This window comes from Megalops cyprinoides, chromosome 17 (genome assembly GCF_013368585.1).
Source record: "Megalops cyprinoides isolate fMegCyp1 chromosome 17, fMegCyp1.pri, whole genome shotgun sequence".
NCBI lineage: Eukaryota > Metazoa > Chordata > Actinopteri > Elopiformes > Megalopidae > Megalops > Megalops cyprinoides.
The window spans coordinates 25824608-25846919 of record NC_050599.1 but is presented as its reverse complement, the minus strand read 5'-3'; the positions used below and the strand labels follow the sequence as shown (position 1 = coordinate 25846919).

At 45.9% G+C, this 22312-nt stretch overlaps 1 long non-coding RNA gene across 1 annotated transcript; it reads left to right on the top strand.

The window, feature by feature from the left end:
* The first annotated feature begins 866 nt into the window (after positions 1-866).
* Positions 867-2966, top strand: LOC118791769. Its single transcript, XR_005005569.1, has 3 exons — positions 867-958; positions 1430-1591; positions 2892-2966. It is a non-coding gene; the product is annotated as an uncharacterized LOC118791769 (long non-coding RNA).
* Positions 2967-22312: the final 19346 nt, after the last annotated feature.

Here is a 22312-nt window from a genome sequence, read left to right as displayed (position 1 = left end):
GGAGCAACTCTAGCACGGACTTAGGGAGTAGCTTCCTCTCGTGCTGGTCAGGTGCCCGTTCCCTCCGCCAAAACTGCTGAAAGACACTTATGGTAGGATCTGCTTCCTGCAACACACACAAGTCAGTAGCCGAGTGGCATGGTAATGCAGAGATGAGGGACTGTATCACTTCCCTTTTCTCCATCTGATCGCCTCTCTGTTGCAGGGATTCTGGAAGTGGTGTCCCTGGTAAGGTCTTCTCAATGGTGCCGGATCCGTCAGACCCATACTGCCTAGATAGAGAGTCTGCATTCCCATTAGAGCGACCCGGACGATATTTGATGGTAAACTCAAACGCTGACAGTTGGGCAGCCCAGCGCTGTTCTGTGGCCCTCAACTTTGCAGTAGTAAGGTGGCTCAGGGGGTTATTATCTGTGTACACAACACATTTTTGTCCCAACAGATATTCTCTGAACTTCTCAGTCATAGCCCATTTTAGCGCAAGGAACTCCAGCTTCATTGAACTGTAATTAGACATGTTCCGTTCAGTGGGCCGGAGTCCACGGCTGGCATAAGCGATGGGCCTGACCTTGCCATCCTGCTCCTGGGAAAGGACAGCGCCCAGGCCTTTGTGACTAGCATCAATCTCCAGGATAAAAGGTAAAGAAAAGTTTGCATATGCTAACACAGGTGCCGCCACTAACCTTGCCTTCAGCTCTTGGAACGCTTGCTCACACTCTTCTGTCCAGTTGCCCTCCAGGGTTCTCTGTACTCCCTTCCTTGGTCCAGTCATCTCGGCCACCAGGCGGTGCAGGGGGGCAGCCAATTTCGCGAAGCCATCAACAAACCTTGGATAGTAACTGGCGAACCCTAAAAAGGACCTCAGTTCGGAGACGTCAACAGGCCGCGCCCAATTGGAGACTGCAGAGATCTTCTCGGGATCGGTGGAGACACCTGCGCTGGAGATCACATGCCCAAGGTAACTGACTTCCTTCCGTAGGAAGCAGCATTTCTCCAGCTTTGCTTTCAGGCCTTCCTGTTGGAGGCGACCCAAGACCAGCTCGAGACGCTCCACATGCTCATCCACTGTTGAGGAGAAGACCACCACATCATCAAGATATAACAGTAAGGATTGAAAGCGCTGGTCCCCGAACATGCGTTCCATCAACCTTTGAAAGGTGCTTGGAGCATTGCACAGCCCAAAGGGCATTCGATTAAACTCAAACAACCCAAAGGGCGTGCAAAAGGCAGTCTTGGCCTTGTCTTGTTCTGCTACCGGGACCTGGTTATAGCCACTGGCTAAGTCCATGGTGGAAAACCACCGTGCCCCAGACAAAGCATCAAGGGACTCCTCAATGCGAGGGAGTGGGAAAGCATCCTTACGTGTCTTGCTGTTTAGCTGTCGGTAATCCACACACATGCGTAGGCTGCCATCTTTTTTCTTCACCAGGACAATGGGGGAGGCGTAGGGGCTGCTGCTTTCCCTGATGACCTGGCTATCCAGCAGCTGCCGAATATGGGCCTTAACGGCCTCATACTCTGAGGGAGGTATACGTCGGTACCTCTGGCGGACTGGGGCTTCATCTAGTAAAGGGATCTCATGGCAAATAAGGTTAGTACAACCTAAATCTCCCTCATGCCCAGAAAACACAGACTGATAGCGGTGCAGCAAAGAACGTACTTTGTGTTGTTCCAAGTCAGTTAATTCAGACAAGTCAACTGCATCAATATACTCCAGGGCCGGCTTCCCCTGAACAGTCTGAGAGGAGAGGTTAGCTGTAACCATGGGGCTGGGCTTTTCCTGCACTGCACTTACACCTTTGGGCAGATTGACAATATAGGCATGACTCAATACACCCATCCTAGTGCGTGGGTGGAGGGAAACCTCTGTGACCCCCACATTAACGACGGGAATATATGCAGTACCCCGATGTATTGTCACCATAGCTGGAGACACTAACAAACCAGCTGGCAAGGCCTCTCCATGATCGAGGGGCTCAAACAACACTGCACCCAATGGGTCAGCATATTGCTGGGAACACGTTGCAGCTACGAGTTTCATAGTGCCCCCTGGGATGCGTATGACTCTCCCGCCTCTAACCCTTAGGACACCCGGTTTTTCTAAAGTATCCGAGACTTGGTGACAGTGCTGTAAAACCTGTTGCCAGGGATTGCCGCTTTGCTGCACAGAGGGGAGATCGAACAGGGCAGGGCCATGCAGTCTGAAAAGTTCATCATAGCATTCACGTATCACATTCATTCCTATGATACCCGGCACTCCCTGTTTATTTAAAACGCCCGGGGGGTCTTTAACCACCAATACCCCCCGCTTGGAGACCACCTTTCCCAATACCTCTACATCTAACTCCAAATAGCCAATGTAGGGGATATTGAGCCCATTTGCTGCTTGTAGCTTTAGCCAGTGACAATTTTTAAGTTTCTCCCCACCCCAAGGTTCAAAATTTTGCCGAAAAAAACTCTCGGTAATAGTCGAGACCATAGAACCTGTGTCCAACAGGCAAGGAACATTCACACCCCCGATTTTTACCATTACTTGTAGACAAGAACCTAACAGTTTTTCAACAGGCTGGTTGCTCACCGGGATAGTGGGACTTGAGCCAGAGAGGGCCCCTTCTGAGCTGTGGCTCCGCAGATCAGAGGGCCTCAGTTTCCCGACAGCTGCTGGGCAGTCTGCACGGCTGGTAGATGGGAGGTTGGCTGGACCTGAGGGGCTACACGTTCATTAACACAGTTACGTGCAAAATGTCCTGGCTTTTCACACCTCCTACAAATGATTGGGCCCTCCCTATTGTACTGCCTGCGAGGGTGTTGCAACGATGACACGCTCTGTGTCAGCTGACTAATTTGTTCTTGCTGCTGCTTCAACATTTGCCTTAATTCTGCCATTTCAGATTCCCATCCCGCACTAGGCCTAAGCTCTGGCCTCCCCCGGACTTCACACTGCCTGCCACAAATGGAAGGAACAGAATAACTCCTTGTCCTTGCTTCACTGGGCATTCCTTCTCGCTCCCACCTGATGGCTTCACCCCGGACATCTAGCAGCGTATAGTCTGGATGACGGCGGACAATCTGTTTCAGCTCTCTACGAAGAGAAGTGTCATTAACGTTATCAACAAATTGGTCCCTTAATAGAATTGCAGAGTTAGGCACTCTATTAGGCGCACTCTGGACTACCTTCTCCATGAGCGCCATCAGAGCATGGGAATATTCCTGAAGGGACTCTCCCTCTAACTGTTTCCGAGAGAAGAACTGTTCTTGTAATGCTACATATGACTGTGAGCACCCATAAAGATCTTGTAAGATGGCAAAAATTCTCTCTGGGTCCTCTCTGTCAGCTCTAGGTCTGAATTTTATCTCGTCCTTTGCCTCTCCCTCCAGGTGGTCATAAATAAAATATGCCTGATCAATGGTGGACAAATGCCTTGCCCGCATACACAAGCGCACCTCTTCCATCCATTCTCCTATACACACACCAGTACTACCTCGAAACATAGGGCACCTTCTTTCTCGAGGGACATACAATACCCTTTCAGTGACCAGGGTGTTACCCTCAGGGTTTAAAAACATTGGACCAGTGGAGGGTGTAGGCTCATTCACAGTGGCTTGGGTCCGAAGAAGGCTCTGTGCTTCTGCGCGTTCCCGTACCAGACGTTCGTTATCGGCCTTCAGCTGCAGAATCACCTCTCTCAGTTCCTGCAATTCACTTTCCATTGTTACACCACAAATCACACAGTACAATGATGACGAGGCTGAACTGTCGCTGTTGAGGAGGCTCCAAGGTACCGATGAGGGCTTCGCTAGCTGCTGTTTTGCCTTACACCACTAATTTCTTATAAACAATTGTTACCACTTCACAATGACAAACCAACTGGCAAAAATACAGAATGCACGTCTCTGTTTGTATAATCCTGCCGACTGCGCCAGGAGCTACTATGCAAACTACGCCACCTTGGGAGTTGCACCCAAAGAATTAATTCTCTACCCCTTTGTGGTAACACGTTGGTTTCTTACACAGGCCCCTTCAATTTAATGAAGCAACCAGAGACGTGAATCCCATAAAAAATATTGTTTATTACAGCAAAAGCAAACACAAGTATTAAAACACACACAAAAAAACACAGATTTTATCAATAAAAAAATAGTTGCTCCTCCTCCACGCCAGTAGGGGAGGTACGGCTGTAATGCCTGCGGGTGAAAGAGCTACCGGGGAGAGTCAGTGACTTACCGGAAAGGGACCAACCAAGCACACGTGACCGTAGCCGACACTCACACACTGCAAAATGGTGAAGTACAAGTAAGTGAAACAACCTCAGGTGACTCAATGTCTGCACACGCACACCCACACTTAAGTGAACAAAAGATCCCCTTCCGAAGCGCGCGGTCACCCGTCTCCACCGACACGGAGTCTCACACCGCGCACACACTCAACCAAAAAGAAAACAATTTTAAAACAAAACGGAGGCCGAGCCCCAACTCTACAGTTGGTTTGTCCAATAAGCTAAAGATTATCGATACCCGACACCACACAGAATGTAAACAACCCGTCGCTTGTTAGCTACTGGGAAGAGGGCTTGCTTGCTAGGCAAGTCCGTGGGTCTGGTGACACGATAAGCGCTAGGCAAGAATTGATAAAAGCTAGCTAGCTAAAACACTCAGGCAAAACAGCAGCCAGCCATCCTAAAAATAAAAATAGGAAAAGCAGTTAAAACGAGTAGTATCTCGATGTAATCTTTTCTTAGCAGGTTCTCCCCACTTTGTGCAATATATAACATGCGGAGTAGAATGCTTCATGTAGCTATCATTGCAAGAATTAAGAGGGTAAAGAGCCAGGGAAACCGTCACTCAACTACAGATATTTTACATCTTATTTAGTTTGTCACTTTACCTTGGGAATATAATGACAGCGATCTCAATCAAGCAGCGCCCGTCTGTCCACAGGAACCTAGAATGAACAAGTCTCGTCAGATTTGCCAAAAGCAGTACGACAAGTGGATGAAGACGCCAGCCTACCTTCTCGGGACATGTATTCAGAGTGCCCAGGGGAAAACCGGAACCAAACAGGTAAGACGTTCTCTTTTCTCTTTGGCTGCCACAACCTATTTATAGGAATAGGGAATTGATTGTGTTTCCTGACCGCCAACCGAGTAGCTGGTTGCCTGGTAACCGCGCATTGAGCGTCCAACCAGCTAGCTATGCCACATCAGCATTTGTCATATTTGCAGAGATCTTGATCATATCCATTTTAGGGACAATGCTTCTAACATTTAAATGTATTAAAACCAAGGCCTATTCTACTTTTGAAATCTGAGGGAGTTGGTAAACATCGCACAGAGGTAGTAGGTCCAAGACTACCTACAAACAGAGAGTCCTCTGATACGATAAAATAGTCATTTAACGTCACTAGATTCTGAAGATACAGGATCACGTTTACTTGCACTTGAGCATAGTAAATCTTCAGCTGGACTGATTGACTGATGATATGACTCAAAAATTCTTGTCGAAGAGGTTGAGAGTTGTCTGAAGCGTGAAAGGGTGAATTCACTCTTCCCGTTGTACCCATTTAGCTCATTTAAACCAGAGCCATAAAACCATACCAACCATAAAAAAGTAAATAATGCCAACTTAAATACCTTTTTGTTGAAGACAGACCAGGTAGTAGTATAGGGCCTCAAACTGAGCAGTGGAAAAGATCAGATCTGCAGACCAGAAGAAACACAATCTTTCCACCTCACCCAGGGTCCACAGCTATTCACTGTCCGTGTGCACTTAGAGGATCCACAGAGTGCTGCTCTGTCCCCCTTAGGTGCCATACTCCAGCAGGTGGATTCCAGACAGGCCTAGGCCTCAAAGCAGTCCAGAGTTAGAGTTCTGTGGCAATCTAATATCATCTAATAAAGATGTATCATCCAGATCCCAAAACTGAAGAGAAGATGTTGTTCCTGGCAAGTACTACTCATTGAGGCCCAAATGACTTTAAATATCACTCAGAACTCAGACTTTAAGTGCTAACACACAAACAATGGACTGACGTGGCTGCCATCTTGGATTCTCCTGCCACAAAGCAACTTACATGCAACTTTTATCACTTGCAGCAAATCATGCCTTGATTGCATGGTGTAACACCCTGCTAGGAGACAGTTCTGTGGCGTTTGATCTGGAGGCAAGTGTTACGCATATTGAGTGTGAGATGACTCCACAGGTGACATTAATATCCCCATAAGCAGGCATACCTGGTGCAGCATAAGTCAGTCTCTGAGGTTGGCGTCTGTTCCTTTGTGGGTACAGGTGGGGCGGGGCTGGTATGGCACTGTGTTCAACTTTAGCAGAAGTCAGGTGGTGTTGGACCTGTGCCTCCCCTGTGCACCCCTCTCCCCACACCGTCTGCACCAGTATAGTGTGGCACGGGGATGTTATTCTCAGGAACATGGCAGACAGTGGAGACTGCGTGTGGGGTGTTAGGGACAAGTGAGTGAGTCAGGGGTCCAGGGGCAGGTGGGGGGGGGGGGGGGGTCAGGGGCAGGGGGCTCAGATGAAAGGGGGACAGGAGCCATGAAGAGGTGCTGGGCAGAGTGAGGTTCAAAGGGCTCTGCCTCTGGATCCAGCAAAAACCCTTCTCCCTGGACGACTGCGTGACGACTCCGCAAGGGGTATCTGAGTCTATATCCAAGCTGTGAGTCACACTCTGAGTCTGTGTCACTGTGCTCTGCCGGCCTTGTTGTGAGGGGAGAATATGTTTGTCTCTCCCTGTTTGGTTGTCCCTTTTTAGGGCGTGTTTTGGGGACTACAGACTCAACTGGTTCCTCCACAGGCAAGTGGTCACAGGCTAAGAGGAGGTTAGGATGGAGCACTCTCATGCCACCTCTCCCATCCTCAGCCACCACCTCATAGACAGGGCCACCAGGAGTCTTTCTCTGGGTTACTACATGCACCTTGTCTTCCCAGTAGGACCTGAGCTTTCCAGTTCCTCCACGCTCAGACAAGTTCCTGACCAGGACTCTGTCTCCAGGTTGAAATTCATGACCATAGGTTTTTTTGTCATAATGCACCTTTCCTCAAGCCGCCTCCTTTGTTGCTGTGTGACTGGCAATGGAGTAGGCCTCTCTCATTCTTTCTTGCCAGTTTGCTACATAGTCCTTGTGCCCACTCTGTTTCTCATCGACCTCAAGGTTGAACAGTAAGTCAATGTGGAGTCTGGGTGATCTGCCAAACAGGAGAAAATAGGGAGAATAGCCGGTCGCCTCAGAGCGTGTGCAGTTGTAGGCATGGACAATTCTGGGCACAGAGGCCTTCCAGTCAGCCTTCTCTCCCTCTGTCAGGGTCCTCAACATGCCCAGCAAGGTCTTGTTAAACCGTTCTACTTGGCCATTCCCTTCTGGATGATATGGACTGGTATGAGAGCCCCGGATACCACTCAGCTCCTTCAACCTCTTGAGGAGTTGGTTGTCAAACTCCTTTCCCAGATCATGGTGGTCCCAGATGTCCCATTTTCTGATGTAGCTCATGAAATACGAGGGGATGGAAAACTCGGGGCAGGACAAGCTGATCTCTTCCCACTGTCCTCCTGTGCAATACTCCCTCACCACTGACATAGAGCTTCGGCCACTGATTTAACAAGATGCGAACCTCAGGGTCTCCACCCTTTAGCTCATGTCTCGCAGGCCTCTGAATGCAGCGGAGGTACAAAAGGGCTCTGCCCACAACTGGGTCTCGTTCATGGGCTTCCCTGAGCTCCATGGGTGTGGGAGGAGGACCCGAGGCATGGGATGTGGCCTCATGGGCAAGGGTCAGTGCCCGAATGCACACACTCTCCCAGGTAGGTTCCTCTCTCCCCACAGTGACTCCAGTCATGGTGGCGCTGATAGTTTCAGGGTGAATCTCCTCTGTGCACTGGCCCATGAAGCTGTCAATATCCAAAGGCATGCGCAACAGACCATCTGCATCTCCATTGGACTTGCCAGGCCGGTACTTGATGGTGAAGTTGAAGTCAGCCAGCTCTGCTACCCAGTGATGACCAGTAGCATTAAGCTTTGCAGTGGTGAGAATGTAGGTGAGGGGATTGTTGTCTGTATACACAACAAAGGACGGGGCATGATACAGATAATCTCTGAATCTCTCACAGATCGCCCACTTCAAGGCCAGGAACTCTAGCTTACCTGAGTGCATGTGGTAGTTTTTCTCAGGAGGTGTAAGAGTCCTGGAGCCATAGTCGATGACAGCCAGGAACCCCTGATGGTAGGTTTTTCCCTGATCCAGAACAGAGAACCAGGAACTGCCACTCAGGGAGTCCAACATGTCCTGTATACATGGAATGGGATGGCGGTCTGGCACTGAATTGCTGTTCAACTCCCTGTAGTCACAACACAGACGTAGACTTCCATCCTTCTTTCTGACACACACCACAGGAGAGGAGTATGGGGACCGAGAGGGGGTAATCCAACCTTTGTTCAGCAGGTCCTGGATATACTCCTTCACCTCTGCATGGAGTGGCTTGGGGATGGACATGCATGTCTTCTGTACAGGAGTAGGATCACGGAGTGTGATGTGCATGTTCAGTGTTGGTATACAACCAATGTCATTCTCATCATAGGAGAATGCCTCACACTCCTCATACAATATTGCCCACACTGCTTCCCTCTGGTGCTCCAACAGGTGTTCCAGGTCAACAGGAGGGTGCCACTTAGGCCTATGTTTTTTGCCAGGGCTGATGTTTTCTCCCTCTCTACATGTTCCTGTGCTCACAGGGTTCATGCTGACTGCAGAACAGATGATGTTTTGGTTGGAAGTTGAGGGTGAGTCCCGGGGGGTCAGGAGATTGTGTGGCAGCATACACAGTTTTAATTGTGTTCAGGTGGCCCAGAATGGTGCGCTGATTCAGTACAATGGGGTGGTTAGTGGTGTTGGCAATGAGGATTTTTATAAAACTCCTTTTCCCCCCAATGTCGGTCTTTACTAGGCCCTCCATTACTTCTAGGCCCTCTGGCAGTGGGTGCAGGTCATTGGGGGCGAAGAGGACTTCCTGGCCTTTGAATCTGGCTCCCAAACGGGCTGGAACAGAGATTGTTGTCACCTCCTTGGCAGACAAATGGACTCTCCTGCAACCTGTAGTCACTACTCCCACACTACACCATCCTGGCTATCCTAGGTTTGATGGAAAAGGTGGCGCTGACCCGATGGTTGTAGGATCCATTCTAGAGCCAGGACCTTGAACTCTGACCACCTCTTCAATAACATTGTACCCTATTATAGGTCTCTCTACCACGCCGGGGTCATCTGACACAAGGATGGGGACAGCAAGAGCCTCTGTTTCTCCCTCTTGATTGCACAGCTTGAATTCCACTTCAACCCAGCCACAGAAAGGGATTTCAGTCTGATTTGCTGCTACCCCAGTCAATGTGCCTGGCCCCAGAAGTTCTTTAATGGGCCTGAGAATGGTGTGGGGAAGATGTTCAGCCCTCCAGGCCTCATTGACGACAGTGGCCTGTGCTCCACTGTCCCACAGAGCTTCCATGGTGATTCCATCCATCCTGCACTTCACCAGACACTGTTTCCAAATGAGGCTCACTAGCCTGGTCTTCCTGTGTGGCTTTATGTAGTTGACATGCATGGATTTCAGTGCTGATGTGGAAGGGTGAATGCTGGTGAGCTGGGGTTTTCTCTCACGAGGGTTTGCATCTCTTGGCACCACCTCTCTCTTCTGCATCTCCATGATGGGACCTGGCGCCTGGGGCTACTGATGGTCCCCTCTCGGTAGCCCATTCTCGTTTCTTCCCTGCTGTGGCCTCCTACACCCACGGGAGACATGTCCAGAGTCCCCACAGTGAAAGCAGTGGTCACAGTGATCTCCTCTCTGTGCCTGCTGACATGCTGCACAACCTCTGAGTCTCTGCTTAGTCTCTGGTGTCACTCACACTGCTGGCTGATAGATGGGTGATTTCTGTGGTCGCTGAGTGGTGGCCTCCATGGCTGCCAGGAACACCTGTCTCATCTGATACACATCTGCCCTAAGCAGCTCCAACATTACATGAATGGCAGAGTCTTGGGCTGTGGCTTGCTTTTGCTGAGGCTGTGGCTCCTTTGCTGTTGCTGAGGAGGGCCTTTTCTCTGCTGGTGGAACTGTACTGGTGACATCCGCTTGCATTTCACACATACGTGCTTCCTTTCCAGACTGGCAGCCTCATTCAGCTTATCAATAAGTATCTCATCACTCACTATACTGTCGCTCAGGAAGGGCCTCATTTGAAGTTTTATGGAATCATTCAGAAGACCAGTCTCAACTGCCCGGAGAAACTTTCTTTTTACTAGCTCGGGGTCATACTAGTCATCTGCATCTCCATCATTTGACTTCCACAGGAGCCTCTCCTTCAGTTCAATGGCATGGAACAGAAAGTTTTGAGCAGACTCCTTAGGCTCTTGTGAGATATTGATCAATCTGTGATAGATGTCAGAGGTACTCTCCTCCTTGTAGTGCCCCTTCAGGATAGTTTTCAGGGTGGAGAGGGTCAGATTGCTCTTGATTTCAAGCATATCCCTGAGGTGGTAAGACAGCTTATCTTTCTGTCCTCCCTCACCTATCTGTCCAGTGATCTTAAATTCTCTCCGGGGCATGACTTCAGGCACGAGTGGGTGATAAGGAGTACTGTTTCTCACCTCCCCAGTTGGGTGGCAGCTGGGGGATGAAAATAGTTCTCCCGGGTGATGCTCCTGTGCTGAAGGGGTATCCTGGTGCTTGGGGCTGAGAAGGTGGCTTTGATCGGGTGACATGTTGCCTGGGTCTCTGCTCACCTCTCTCATCTCTTGCATGAATGAGAGTAGGCCTTTCAAGTACGTGTATACACATCCTTCATCGCCATCCTGTCCTCCCATCTCCTCCAGGTCACCTTCAATGATTTTTATGAGCCCTCTCTTTGTTTTGCTGGAGAACTCCCCCTCAGCAGGCGTAGCACATTTCATGTACTCACACACTTTGATGATGCGTGCATGGTCCAGCTGGTACAAGGTGGCAGTGACTTCAGTCAGTAAAGACTCCATACCTCTCTTATCAGACCGTAGATGTATGACTGCTGGTATAAGGTATAATGCTGGTCAGAAGATTCTGGGTCATCTCGCTGGAGTGGATACCGCTGCTTGACTGGATCACTCCTGGGCTTGGCTCGCCAAAAATATGTTACGCATATTGAGTGTGAGATGACTCCACAGGTGACATATTTTTAATAGGTGGATTCTGAAAGAATGAATGAACAAATATTTCTGGGTCAGCTGATTTTTTACTTCAGTTCATGTCAACTGCCAACTGAAGAACACAGCGCGTTCCCACAGCTTAAATACCCACAGGTGGTTGTGTGCGTTCTACACTCAAATAGAGCAGTTAAAATACAGTACAGGAAAAAAAATGAAATGGGGTGGCGTCTATAGACATTTAAGATTACCTGTATACCTGCAGGATCACACACGTATGGCTTATGTTTATTAAACATACTAAATATTACATGACATGAAATATCCTGTATCTCACACAAGCGATGTATATTAGAATACAAAGCGATGCCGCTACATCCAACCAGAAACGAAAGGCGCCCCTTGACGATAACAGTCTGCGGAACACGGAGTTCCCCATGACCATATATGGACCTTATTTCCGAATAACACGGGGTTCCCCATGACCATATATGGACCTCACTTTCCGAGGTTGGACCCTGTGAAGCTAATTAGGTAACGAGGTTCAGGAGAGACCCAATTAGAGAGGGAGCTGTTTAGCAATACACATCTCCACAAAACCAATCAAAAACAGCACCCCCTCTGGTCATTGTAACTCATATGTAAATGTACCTACTGTAACTGTATAAAAAAAGAACTAAATCCTATACCTGTCGAACTTCTGCTCCATGCTGTTGTTCCCACGGCTGTGCAAATAAACCTTCCTGACTTTGCTACGAACATCAGATCTGCTCCTTTATCGGAATAAAACACGTTTTGGTATTTGGGACATCTACCAACAGCTCCTTGCAATGAAGCAGCAACTGAACAGCAATTCAACTTCATGCATCTGGTTTCATGCCACAGTCAGTCACAATGCAGATATTGTTCATTTTCAGAAGTAAAAGGCCTTCACATGTCTGATGGTAAACGACGTGCTGTGGACCAAAATTCTTCTAAATGATGAAACAAACAATGCAAGATACCTTGAAATTTCATCAGTTGATTTATTCACAGCAAGTCAGCATTTTTGTTTGTGTATTTAAGCAGTCAGAGATCTATTCAAATAGCAGCTATCTAGGATATGGCAATGTATTTTTCCTAAATAAAATCTGTCTAGCAGGGCTGACTTTCATTATCAAATTGAGGAAGATTGTCAGGATTTTTAGTTTGGACTAGTCAGCCAAGCTTCCCAGACTAGATACATATAAGAAATCTAAATCTAAAGTACTCTCTGGATCTCTTGATAGAACATATTTGGGAATTGCTGTTGCATGCCAATCCCATATAAAGCCTTAAATCAAAGCCTCCTTTTACTAACACTCAGGTGGCTCAAATTCTTTCCCTGTTACCTTGAAAATAACCTGAGAGATTCCACAATGCGTCCTTTCTGTTTGTGCATAGTCTCAGGTGGTGAGAATTATTACAGAAAATGAGTGTACTTCAAATGCACCATGGAAGTCTTGCAAAATTTCATTCCAGTGCCACCAAATAATGTTGTGAATTCAAATCTTTAGTGACAGTGATCTCATGAAAAGCAATTAATGTACATGGCTTTCCAAAAAGGAAGAAGAGTCATATACAGTAATTTCAACACTAGGTGGCAACATTACATCACTGAGCAAGACTTTTATCCCAAGAAATAATACTCCTGAGGATATCTATGCGAAGTGACAGACAAGGAACTGGGCAACCATACAGAATGTAACATGATGCTAGGAGGAACTTAGTGACACAACTTTTGATCTGAGTACATATTTTAATGGGTGATGTGAAATTCACTTCAAATGATAGTTTATTACAGTAATCAATAATTACTGACAAACTATGCAGCTGTGGGGTTCTTTAATGCTCTACTTGTAAGGACTCAGGCAGGGACTCAGTCGCAGACCAAGAGAGCTTCAGGTTGAGGCGGGGTTATTAATGATGGCAGGAACGTAGCGAAACCAAAAGCAGGCAGGGTCGAAAACCGGAAGGCAGTCCGTGGACAAAAGCAGGGTCAATAACAGAAGCAGGCAGGATCAGGAACCGGGCAGGCAAACGGCAGGCAGAGTCAGGCACGGAGAATACAGAAATCCAAAAAACTGCAGGAACGAAACAGGTACGAAAACGCTGAGACGAACTGGCAAACAAGACAGGAACAAGCAGGGTAGAAATAGGGCTGGGCTGATGAGGAGATGGGATGCAGGTGGGCAGGCAGGCAGGTGAAGGTAATGGGGCAATCAGGAGGGCGGGGACCAGGCGGGGAGCGGGGCGGGGCTGGAACACAAGGAAAAACAAAAAGCACATGGACAGGGAAAAAACAAAAACACCACAGCTAGGGGGGCGGAGCCCTGACACTACTTTTGGGTGCATTCAAATATTCACTTTGAACTTGTACTTGCCATTTTCTTCTAATTCAGTTTCAATTTTTTATTATTACCCAAAGGATTTGTGTGAAGAAAATGCAACCCAAGTTCAGTTCAATCACAGCCAGTGCCTTTGATGTGTCTTCCTTTAAAGACATTTATATCACAGTTCAAAGGTCATGACCTTAGCAAAGTCCACATAGAATCCATAAGGTAAACAGGAAGAGGTAGAGGAAAAAAGCTAATTACTACAATGAGTATCAACTGATCGCTGATTCCTCCTTCTCTTACAAGACAAAACAAATGCAGAGTGCAGGTTCCTGCTCAATCTACTGTGAGAGCACTAACCCACAATCCTCTTCAGAGAAAATATTGGAGGGTTAGCATGGTTGTGAGCGATATGCAAATCTCATTTTTTAGAGACAAATTGCCCCGTTTTCTCTTTAGGGGAGAACAACAGTTGATGTTCACATATGCCAAGGTGTTTGAAGAGTAGAAACCAATCAAAATTCCCTTTTAAGCAAACTCCCGAATGTGAATAAACCCTGTATTTTTCTAAAAAGGTTATTTGCTGTAACTTTACCATAACATCATAACATGTATTACGTAATGAAATAAACTCATTTTTTAATTTATTTAAACAATACTACCAACACATCTGTGGAACATCATACCTTTGACAGTCCCATAGCCAGAGAGAACATGAAGTCAAAATTTTACACATATCAAAATTACTGTTTTTATATTTCAGACTTTGATGCTGGGATAATTTGCTTGCATGCCTGATGCATCTTTCAAGGACAAAAATATCGGGTTTATTGCCCATTGTGTTTGTTTGAAACTGCAAGTGTACTTGATTCTGTGCACGTATGTGACCTCATAACATAAAGTAACAGACAAAAGAGAACCTCCAAGACAGCGAGACAAAGCCTTCCTAGTTGAAGTTAATTCCACATGGAAGCAGATTTGGAAACTTGAATGAGATGAATAAAGACAAATAAAGATGGTGATGTTCAAAATGGTGGAGGGAATGTAGTTTGGGTAAAAAGTACTCCTCTTTGACACCCATCCTGTCAAGTGTGTGTGGTTTTGACCCCTCTACTCTCTAAAACTACATTGGCAAGTGCATTGTTTCAACTAAAGCTGCAATTATATAAAAACTTAAATGTACACAGCTTAACATGTAGCATAACCTATTTAATTGGTGTGAACAAAAACCAGCAAACACACCCACCCACCCCCACACCCTCAGTTTCACACCCCTGCCATGCATGCTTCATGCGTTTTGAGGAAGTAACACATCAGAAGATAGTGAATCAATGTATTAGATAACAGGAGCAACCACAGATATGTAAGTTTCTCTGGTGAGCAAGAATTCCTGTCATACATAATACCTGTGACATCATTCTGAAAGCATGAAAAAACTGGATGGTGTCTGATAGCTGGGATGATTGCTTTGGCTGTACCTTTAACTGCATAAGGCAATTAGTATGATGCCAGTACAGGAGGAAGAAAACTGAAATTATTCCCAGACAAAAAGGCAAAAAGTGGATAAGTTGCAATGAAGCATGAATAGAGATACAGTAGTGTATTTTCTGCACTTTTAAATAGTTCTGACTTTCAGCAGTTCCACTGATACAGGTATTGGCTGCAAGAGACATGGGCTATCTGGTCTTACTTTCAGAAAAAAAGGATTGTTCTCAAATTCTTATTCTCAATAATCTCTGCCATAACTGTAACATAACATGTATGACCTCATGAAATAAACTAATCCGTCAAAAGTCAAAATTTTACACATATCAATATTACTGTTTTTATATTTCAGACATTGATTTTGGGATAATTTGCTTGCTCGTCTGATGCATCTTTCAAGGACAAAAATATCGGGTTTATTGACCATTGTGTTTGTTTGAAACTGCAAAGTGTACTTGATTCTGTGCACGTCTGCGACCTCGGCCTGGGTAGGTGGAATCTCCGGGCTCTTCACTAATCCAAGCCCGTTTCTTCTCTCAGCAGAATGTCTATTGTGCGGTCACAATACCGTTATTACGTGTCATAATTCGAATGTACTCAACTGTTTATATTTGACGGAATTAGACTGTTTCTCATTTCAGACAATTCGATCACTTGAGAAAGATACTACAGCTTACTATACCTCTGCGGACCGTGTTAGTATGGCGCGTCCACAACCAGATACCGCCAGGAAATGACAAGACTTCTTTGGCGGTTGAACATATTTTTACTACTTTTTAATTTAGTTCAAGTGCCCCGTTTTTTTGACAACGAATTTTACTGTGAGTATTCCTGCAGGAGTGTAATTAATGCGAACAACATGGCACTACCCAGCGAGCTAAATATTTTTTCCGAAATTATCGACATACATTTCTAGCTACAAGATCAATGTTTAGGTAGCTACTCCGGGTGTAAAAAAGCATGAGTTGGAACTATGAAATTGACGAAGTAGCTTGCTAGCTAAGATGTCACTTTTCTCCCCAAATTAATCCGTGACGGAACGGAAAACAAATGAAATTGTCTTCATTATTGTTATGATGATTAGTTTCCTCCAGGTACTTCCGTTGTCTAAAATGAGGTATCTGAAGGGTAATTACAGGAGCAAAATGTAATGCTTACGATTCTACCTCTTCGCTAGCGTCACTTTGTGAAGGGGAGGACCCACAGGGCTTTGGATCTGTCTGTCGGTTCCTTCCCCCTGACATCGGCTCAGGGGGGAGGACAGACGCATGGACAGAAAGTGTAAGTATGCATTAAAGCTGATATTCCAGTCTTGCTAAAGCAGATTTGCTTTAGAAGAGTTTTAAATGTTAGTGAAATCCGATGTTTCCACCACTCTGAGCTAAAACAAATCGAACTACAGCAAACTAATTTTCCCTGTATTTTACCTAAATTATTTACAAATTGTTTCCAGGACACAAGCCAATTTGGCGAAAACCAAAATGAGCCGAAGATACCTGGAACCCTTTGCACTACTGAAGACTTAGAGGCTTTTACAGAGGTAATCAAATAGTTTGTGCTTGTTACCCATCCTTTCTCTCTTGAAATGTTTTACTGTTTAATGTTTCCACGTGTTACTGTAGCCCATCCCATCAATTTCTTAATATCAAATAGCCTACACACAGTTCTCTCTATGTTTTTTTTTCTTATTCAGGAAACGGATTTTACCCATGGTGACAGCGTAGACTCAGAGGATTTGACATCTTTCCGTGGGAATACTCAGGATGGCGTAGAGGCCGTTTTGGAAGAGCACCCACGTATAGGTATCTTTTCCTTTCAAGACTCTTCAACGGTGTTCTGCGCGTGTTATTGTGTTGCCATGTTTCAAAATCTAAAATCCATTTGTGTTTTTGTGATGATCATGAAGATGACGCAGCGGGCAATTCCACGTTCAGCTATGTGAATATCAGCGAGGTCCTTCATGCGTTGAACGCGTATGCCACAAGAGTAAGATTATATTATACAACGTGTATTTAATGTCTGGGGAATTATTATTATTATATTCATATTACCACGAAATAATATGGAAACATTATACTTTATCATTGCCTATGAATATTCTTGCTTGCTAGTGAGATAGTTAAGACCTAGCCTCTTAGATAAGTGACATAATGAACTGAAATTAAACTCATAAGACATAGCATTAGCATTACTTTTTATGATTTCTCCAGGGGGGCAGTCTCTTATCCAGAAAGAATAACCTTTATCTCTCTTGCATCGTACTCTTCATTCAGTTTAATATATTGAGGAGTATGTGTACATTGAGATGGGTCCATCTGACTGACTGTATCTCCAGGGAGGTAAAAGCAGCAGGTGTTTTAAAACAGAGGGTTTTTGTTGAATCTCCTTGCAGATTATTGCCAGCGTTTCTGAGGAGTGGCAATCTGAGCCTGGCATCTATGGACTGCCTCGAAATGCCGTGGTCATCATTGTTCTCTTTGATACCCTCCTGTGTTTCACCGTTCTCTTGAGAGCAGTGTTTGCTGTAAGGCTTTTCATTATTATCGTTAATATTTGCTTGTTTTTGTTATTATCTGTATACACAGTGTCTCCTTGTCCTTCATACTACACTGTAAAATCATAATTATTATGAAAATGAACAGTTAGTTGCTCATGTACTTTCACAGCAGACATCCCTAAAATGTGGTCAGTTGCAATGTTTAGCTGTAGACACAGGTAAACAAGTTACGAAGTGTTGGCTCTTGGTGAATTGATGTTCTCGCAGGCTAACTAATAAACTGTTACACAAAGAACTTCAGTCTGGAGCGTGGTCGAAGATGAGGTAGAAACAGGTTTTATTGATGGTCTTCAATACAGCAAGACTTCATACATGAAGGTCGGCTTCAGGTACTACACGCACTAAGTCTCACTTAGAGTCTTAAGCCTTGCACACTCGTCCTCACGCTCAGTCTGTCTCTAGTGCGGCTAGGTAATTCTCGCACCCACACCTAGATATATGTACACGACTCTGGTCCGTGCCACGTTGTTGTTGCGTTGCTTCTGTACTAAACAAAGAACAAAGAACATCTTATACCATCCCTGAGCTGTCCAGAGTGGTTAATTATAACTGTCCTTGCATCGCCTAGAGTCTGGCGCCTAATTGGAAAAACATTGCTTCTGAAGGTATCTCTAGATTGATAAGGAGTACACTCTGACCCAACTCCTCTTTGTCACAGACACTGACAAGGGAGGCAGAGTGGGAGAAAGTTCAGCCGGGTAGAGAACCCCTATATCACCTAAGAACAAAACCTTTATTATAAAAGAAGCTTCTAGGAACTGAGGTACCTTGGTTGTGCTGATCATCCCAAATGGTTAAACATGTCATGACTAACCTAATACTGAACTACAGCTACATGAGTGATTTCTACAGCTATATGAGTGCTCGAAATCATAGGCCTCACCGTTGGGACGGCCTTGTGCCACGTACACACTTTCAGTGTGCCTTGTGTGCATGATTAGTTCAACATAGCAGCATCTCTTGGAAAGTAGGCCACAGGTCACAACTCCGTGAGCGGCCTAAAAACTACACAGTCACATTATACACTGTGCATACTAATTCTACCAAACTAATCAGTCTACCAATATAATGAGCACTAAATAATCACCACTATTCTTCAGTCCCCCGTCTGATCATTCCCAAACTCATCAATGATCACAAAAAAGGAAAGTGATTATATGTGATAGATAAAGTGATTATATATATATAAGCGAAGCGAATCTTATACTCTCAAGAGCATAGGCATCTTGCGTTTCTAGCATTAATAAAAGGAAAGGAAAGCTAATAGAAAAACGAAGTCTCAGTCAAGTTCAACGTCGTTGTCATCTGGGCCACACGTGCAGGTGTCATAGCTCTGCTGACCAAGCAGGTTACACCCTTAAAAAACAAACATATGCCCAAAATCAAAACAATAAAAGGTGTCACAATCTGAATGATCTGGGGTAACAATTCTCCCGCCCAAGATCCTAACCATGTCTCCCAGCTCCACTTCTGAGATGCTTTTAAGTGGGCCACTTGCTCGTAAATGTCTTGTACATATGTGGTGACATTAACAAACGCATCTGGTACATACGTGCAACATTCTTGTTTCAAAACTGCACATGTTCCGCCTTTATCTGCCAGAATAATGTCTAAGGCTATGCGGTTTTGCAACGTCATTTGACGCACTGAATGTAGCTCCTGATTTATCAGTGTCAATGCTCCTGCTGTATCATTAGCAATTTTGTCTAAGGCAAAAGCCATCTGCCTAATCTCATCTAATGCGACAGTAATACCATAAGTTGGAACTAATGAAGCAAAGAAACGTTGAGTTGGGGTAGCAACAGTTTCTGTGCTGTGGAACACGTCCCTCTTACCTCTATGCTTGATGTTAACCATACGCATAGCTGGTACTACATATGCCGTATAGCACGATCCTGACCATTCAGCAGGCAAATATGAATAAGCATGCTTCCCACAAACATACATTGTCCCATTTGGAGCGGCTTTGTCTTCAGCTCCTAAATTTGGCATTAAAACGAACAAGGATATTACAGCAAAATGTCCATGCCAATGCATCGCTTCCCATGGTCTTAAAGTAGAAAGACTATAGTTACATGAACTTCGTCCCAAAAACATACCCGTACCATTGTTTTCCCAACATAACATACCCTCAGGCGCATAACTCAATTTCACTCGCTCTGGGGGGCTTGATGGAATTGGTCGTGTATAGAAGGTCACGTTTCCCTCAAAGAAGGGGCTTTGTGTGTCATTATATGCTGTAGCATAGTCGGCTAATGTGAATGGAACTGATACGTATGGATATGTGTTAGAAGATGTTGGCAATAACCCACACACCCAACATGAATCTTGTCCCTTTGCCCTAGCATAGCTGTGTGCCATAGCTAGAAATGTGTTATCCCTGTGCGTATCATGATGACTGTCATAATGTGCTTGAACTTTCAAAAACAACACAAACACCACAACAAACCACATATTCATCATAGATGTTATCACACAGAATGTCAATATATCAGTTCATAGATGATCTTGAACGATGTTCCCAAAGATTCTGTCGTCGTCCCTCAGGCACTCTCGATGACAAACGAGGCGATGTCGCAGCTCAGGAGGAGGGTCACTCGATCCACAGGTTGATCCAGGCCAGCTCCTGTAACCTCTGACTGCCCAGGACTCAGAACCCTGAAAGATACACAAACACACAAACACACAGGAAAACGACCAACACATCATAGCCGTAATGACATTTTAAGCGTCCTAACTAACTGTCAATTCCAGTAATTCCACTACTTTCCCCCGTCTGGCCCTCCAGCAGGGTCGTAACACAATGAGAAGTATTAACATGAAACAGCATGAAACATGTCATTTCATGTTTTCTTCGTCTTTAGGTAACCCCTGGAACATACTGCCTCCAGTTCTACCCTCCGACTCTTCCCATAGCGCTGCTGTTGTACTCTCCCTATTCTTTTGGGGGCTCAGCTAATTTACAATGACTTGCATGAATCCATTTCTGCTTCCCCTGCACCTTGACTGCAGCGTCTGTCACCAATAACACCTGATAGGGTCCCTCCCATTTCGCTTCCAATGGTAACCTTTGGGGCTTGTGAACCATGACCCATTGACCAGGTACTAAAGAATGTCCCCCGTCAGGTGGCTGTTTCCACGCCTCCACCACCTGCTGGGCAGCTGTTCGAACTGCTTCAGTCAATTCAGTGCAATAAGAAATCAAGGCATCTGATGTCAAGTGTATGTCAGCCTTGCGCATGTCAATTGTTCCTGGTAAAGACATAGGCCTTCCAGTGATGATCTCTGCCGGTCCCACTGTCACTGATAGGGGTTGTGTCTGTCTTAATAGGAACCTTTCTCCTCCAGCACCACAAGCTATTTGTGTCTTGTTTGTCACAGGTAATGCACATCCATTCAAATGTGAAGCGGGTATCACAGTCAATTCAGCTCCCGTGTCCAAAAGGAAATCAATTTCAATTATCCGATTAATTGTTGCACACACATGAAGTCCGTCGTTCCGTTGTTCAATTGCCGCTGCGAGGGGTTGCATGGAGGGGGCTACTCGTTTCCCGAAATCAGGTCCAGGAGTTCTTTCTTTTTGTCTCCACTCAAGTTCTTGAATCTCTGCATCAAGTTGTCTTCAGCATCCTTATGCTGTGGACCGTTGCCTTTTCGGTTTCCCGTGCGGCATTCTCTAGCCCAATGTCCGTACTTCCCACACTTCCTGCAGGCTCCTGTCTTGCCCTTCTGATTCTTCTGCTTCTGTGCAGCCACATTGCGGATCTTGCATTCAAGATCTGTTTCCACTCTTCTTGCTGCTGTCACCAGGTCTTCAAATGTTGTGCGGTTATCTTCCCATCCAGGCGTGCTCAACTTGACCGCCTTCCGCACTTCAGGTAACAGGCCTTGCATGAATGTTGCCTTCAGTGGGCCATTCGCATTCCCTCCGATGTTCCGTTCATTGAGGCCTTCTATTCCAGAATGTCTCAGGAACAGCTTGGAAAACCGGTCTGAGTAGTCATCAATTGCTTCTCCGGCTTTCTGGATGCAGGCAGCAATTTTTCCCCAATCTGTTGTTGCTCTTGTAGCTCGTTGGATCCACAGACGAATTGCTTCCCAGGCATTACCCAAATTCTGTCTATCATCTCCCAATGCTGTTTCAACTTCATGAGTCACTCTAGCGATTTCAGCAGTGTTAAGCACTGTACACAGTAACTGAAGGCCATCACTGGGATGCAGGCGATAGATGTGACGCAAACGCTCAATTGTTGTCCAAGTCTCCATCCCTGCCTTGCGTGGATGCTGCAGGCCTTTGGACCACTTATCAATTTCTTCTGGCTTGCATGCTTTGTGAGCGTAGATCATCTGATCCCCGTGCCTTTTCACCACTAGGGGCCTTAAGCGCCTTTCACTGTTGGGCTCAGAATCATCTGCAACAACCGTGCTTTCCTCGTCATCATCGCTAGAGGCGCCCATTGCCATTGCTCTGAATGCATATCGTCTTTCAAACTGAACTGCTTCCTCCATTTCCGCATACGGGTAGACACTGTAGGGAGGAGCAGTGGGGCAGGCGTGAGCTCCCCTTTCAACTGTAGCTCCGCCCCTGCAGTAGGGCTCCTGCTCCTTCCCATTTTCTCTCAGTCTGCCTCTGAGCTCCGACAGCTCCTCTTCTAGCCTCTTGCATTTCACATTCTTCTCTCTTATCTCCTCAGCCAACGCCCTGACATTCTCTTTCTCGTGACTCAATTGCCTCTCAGAC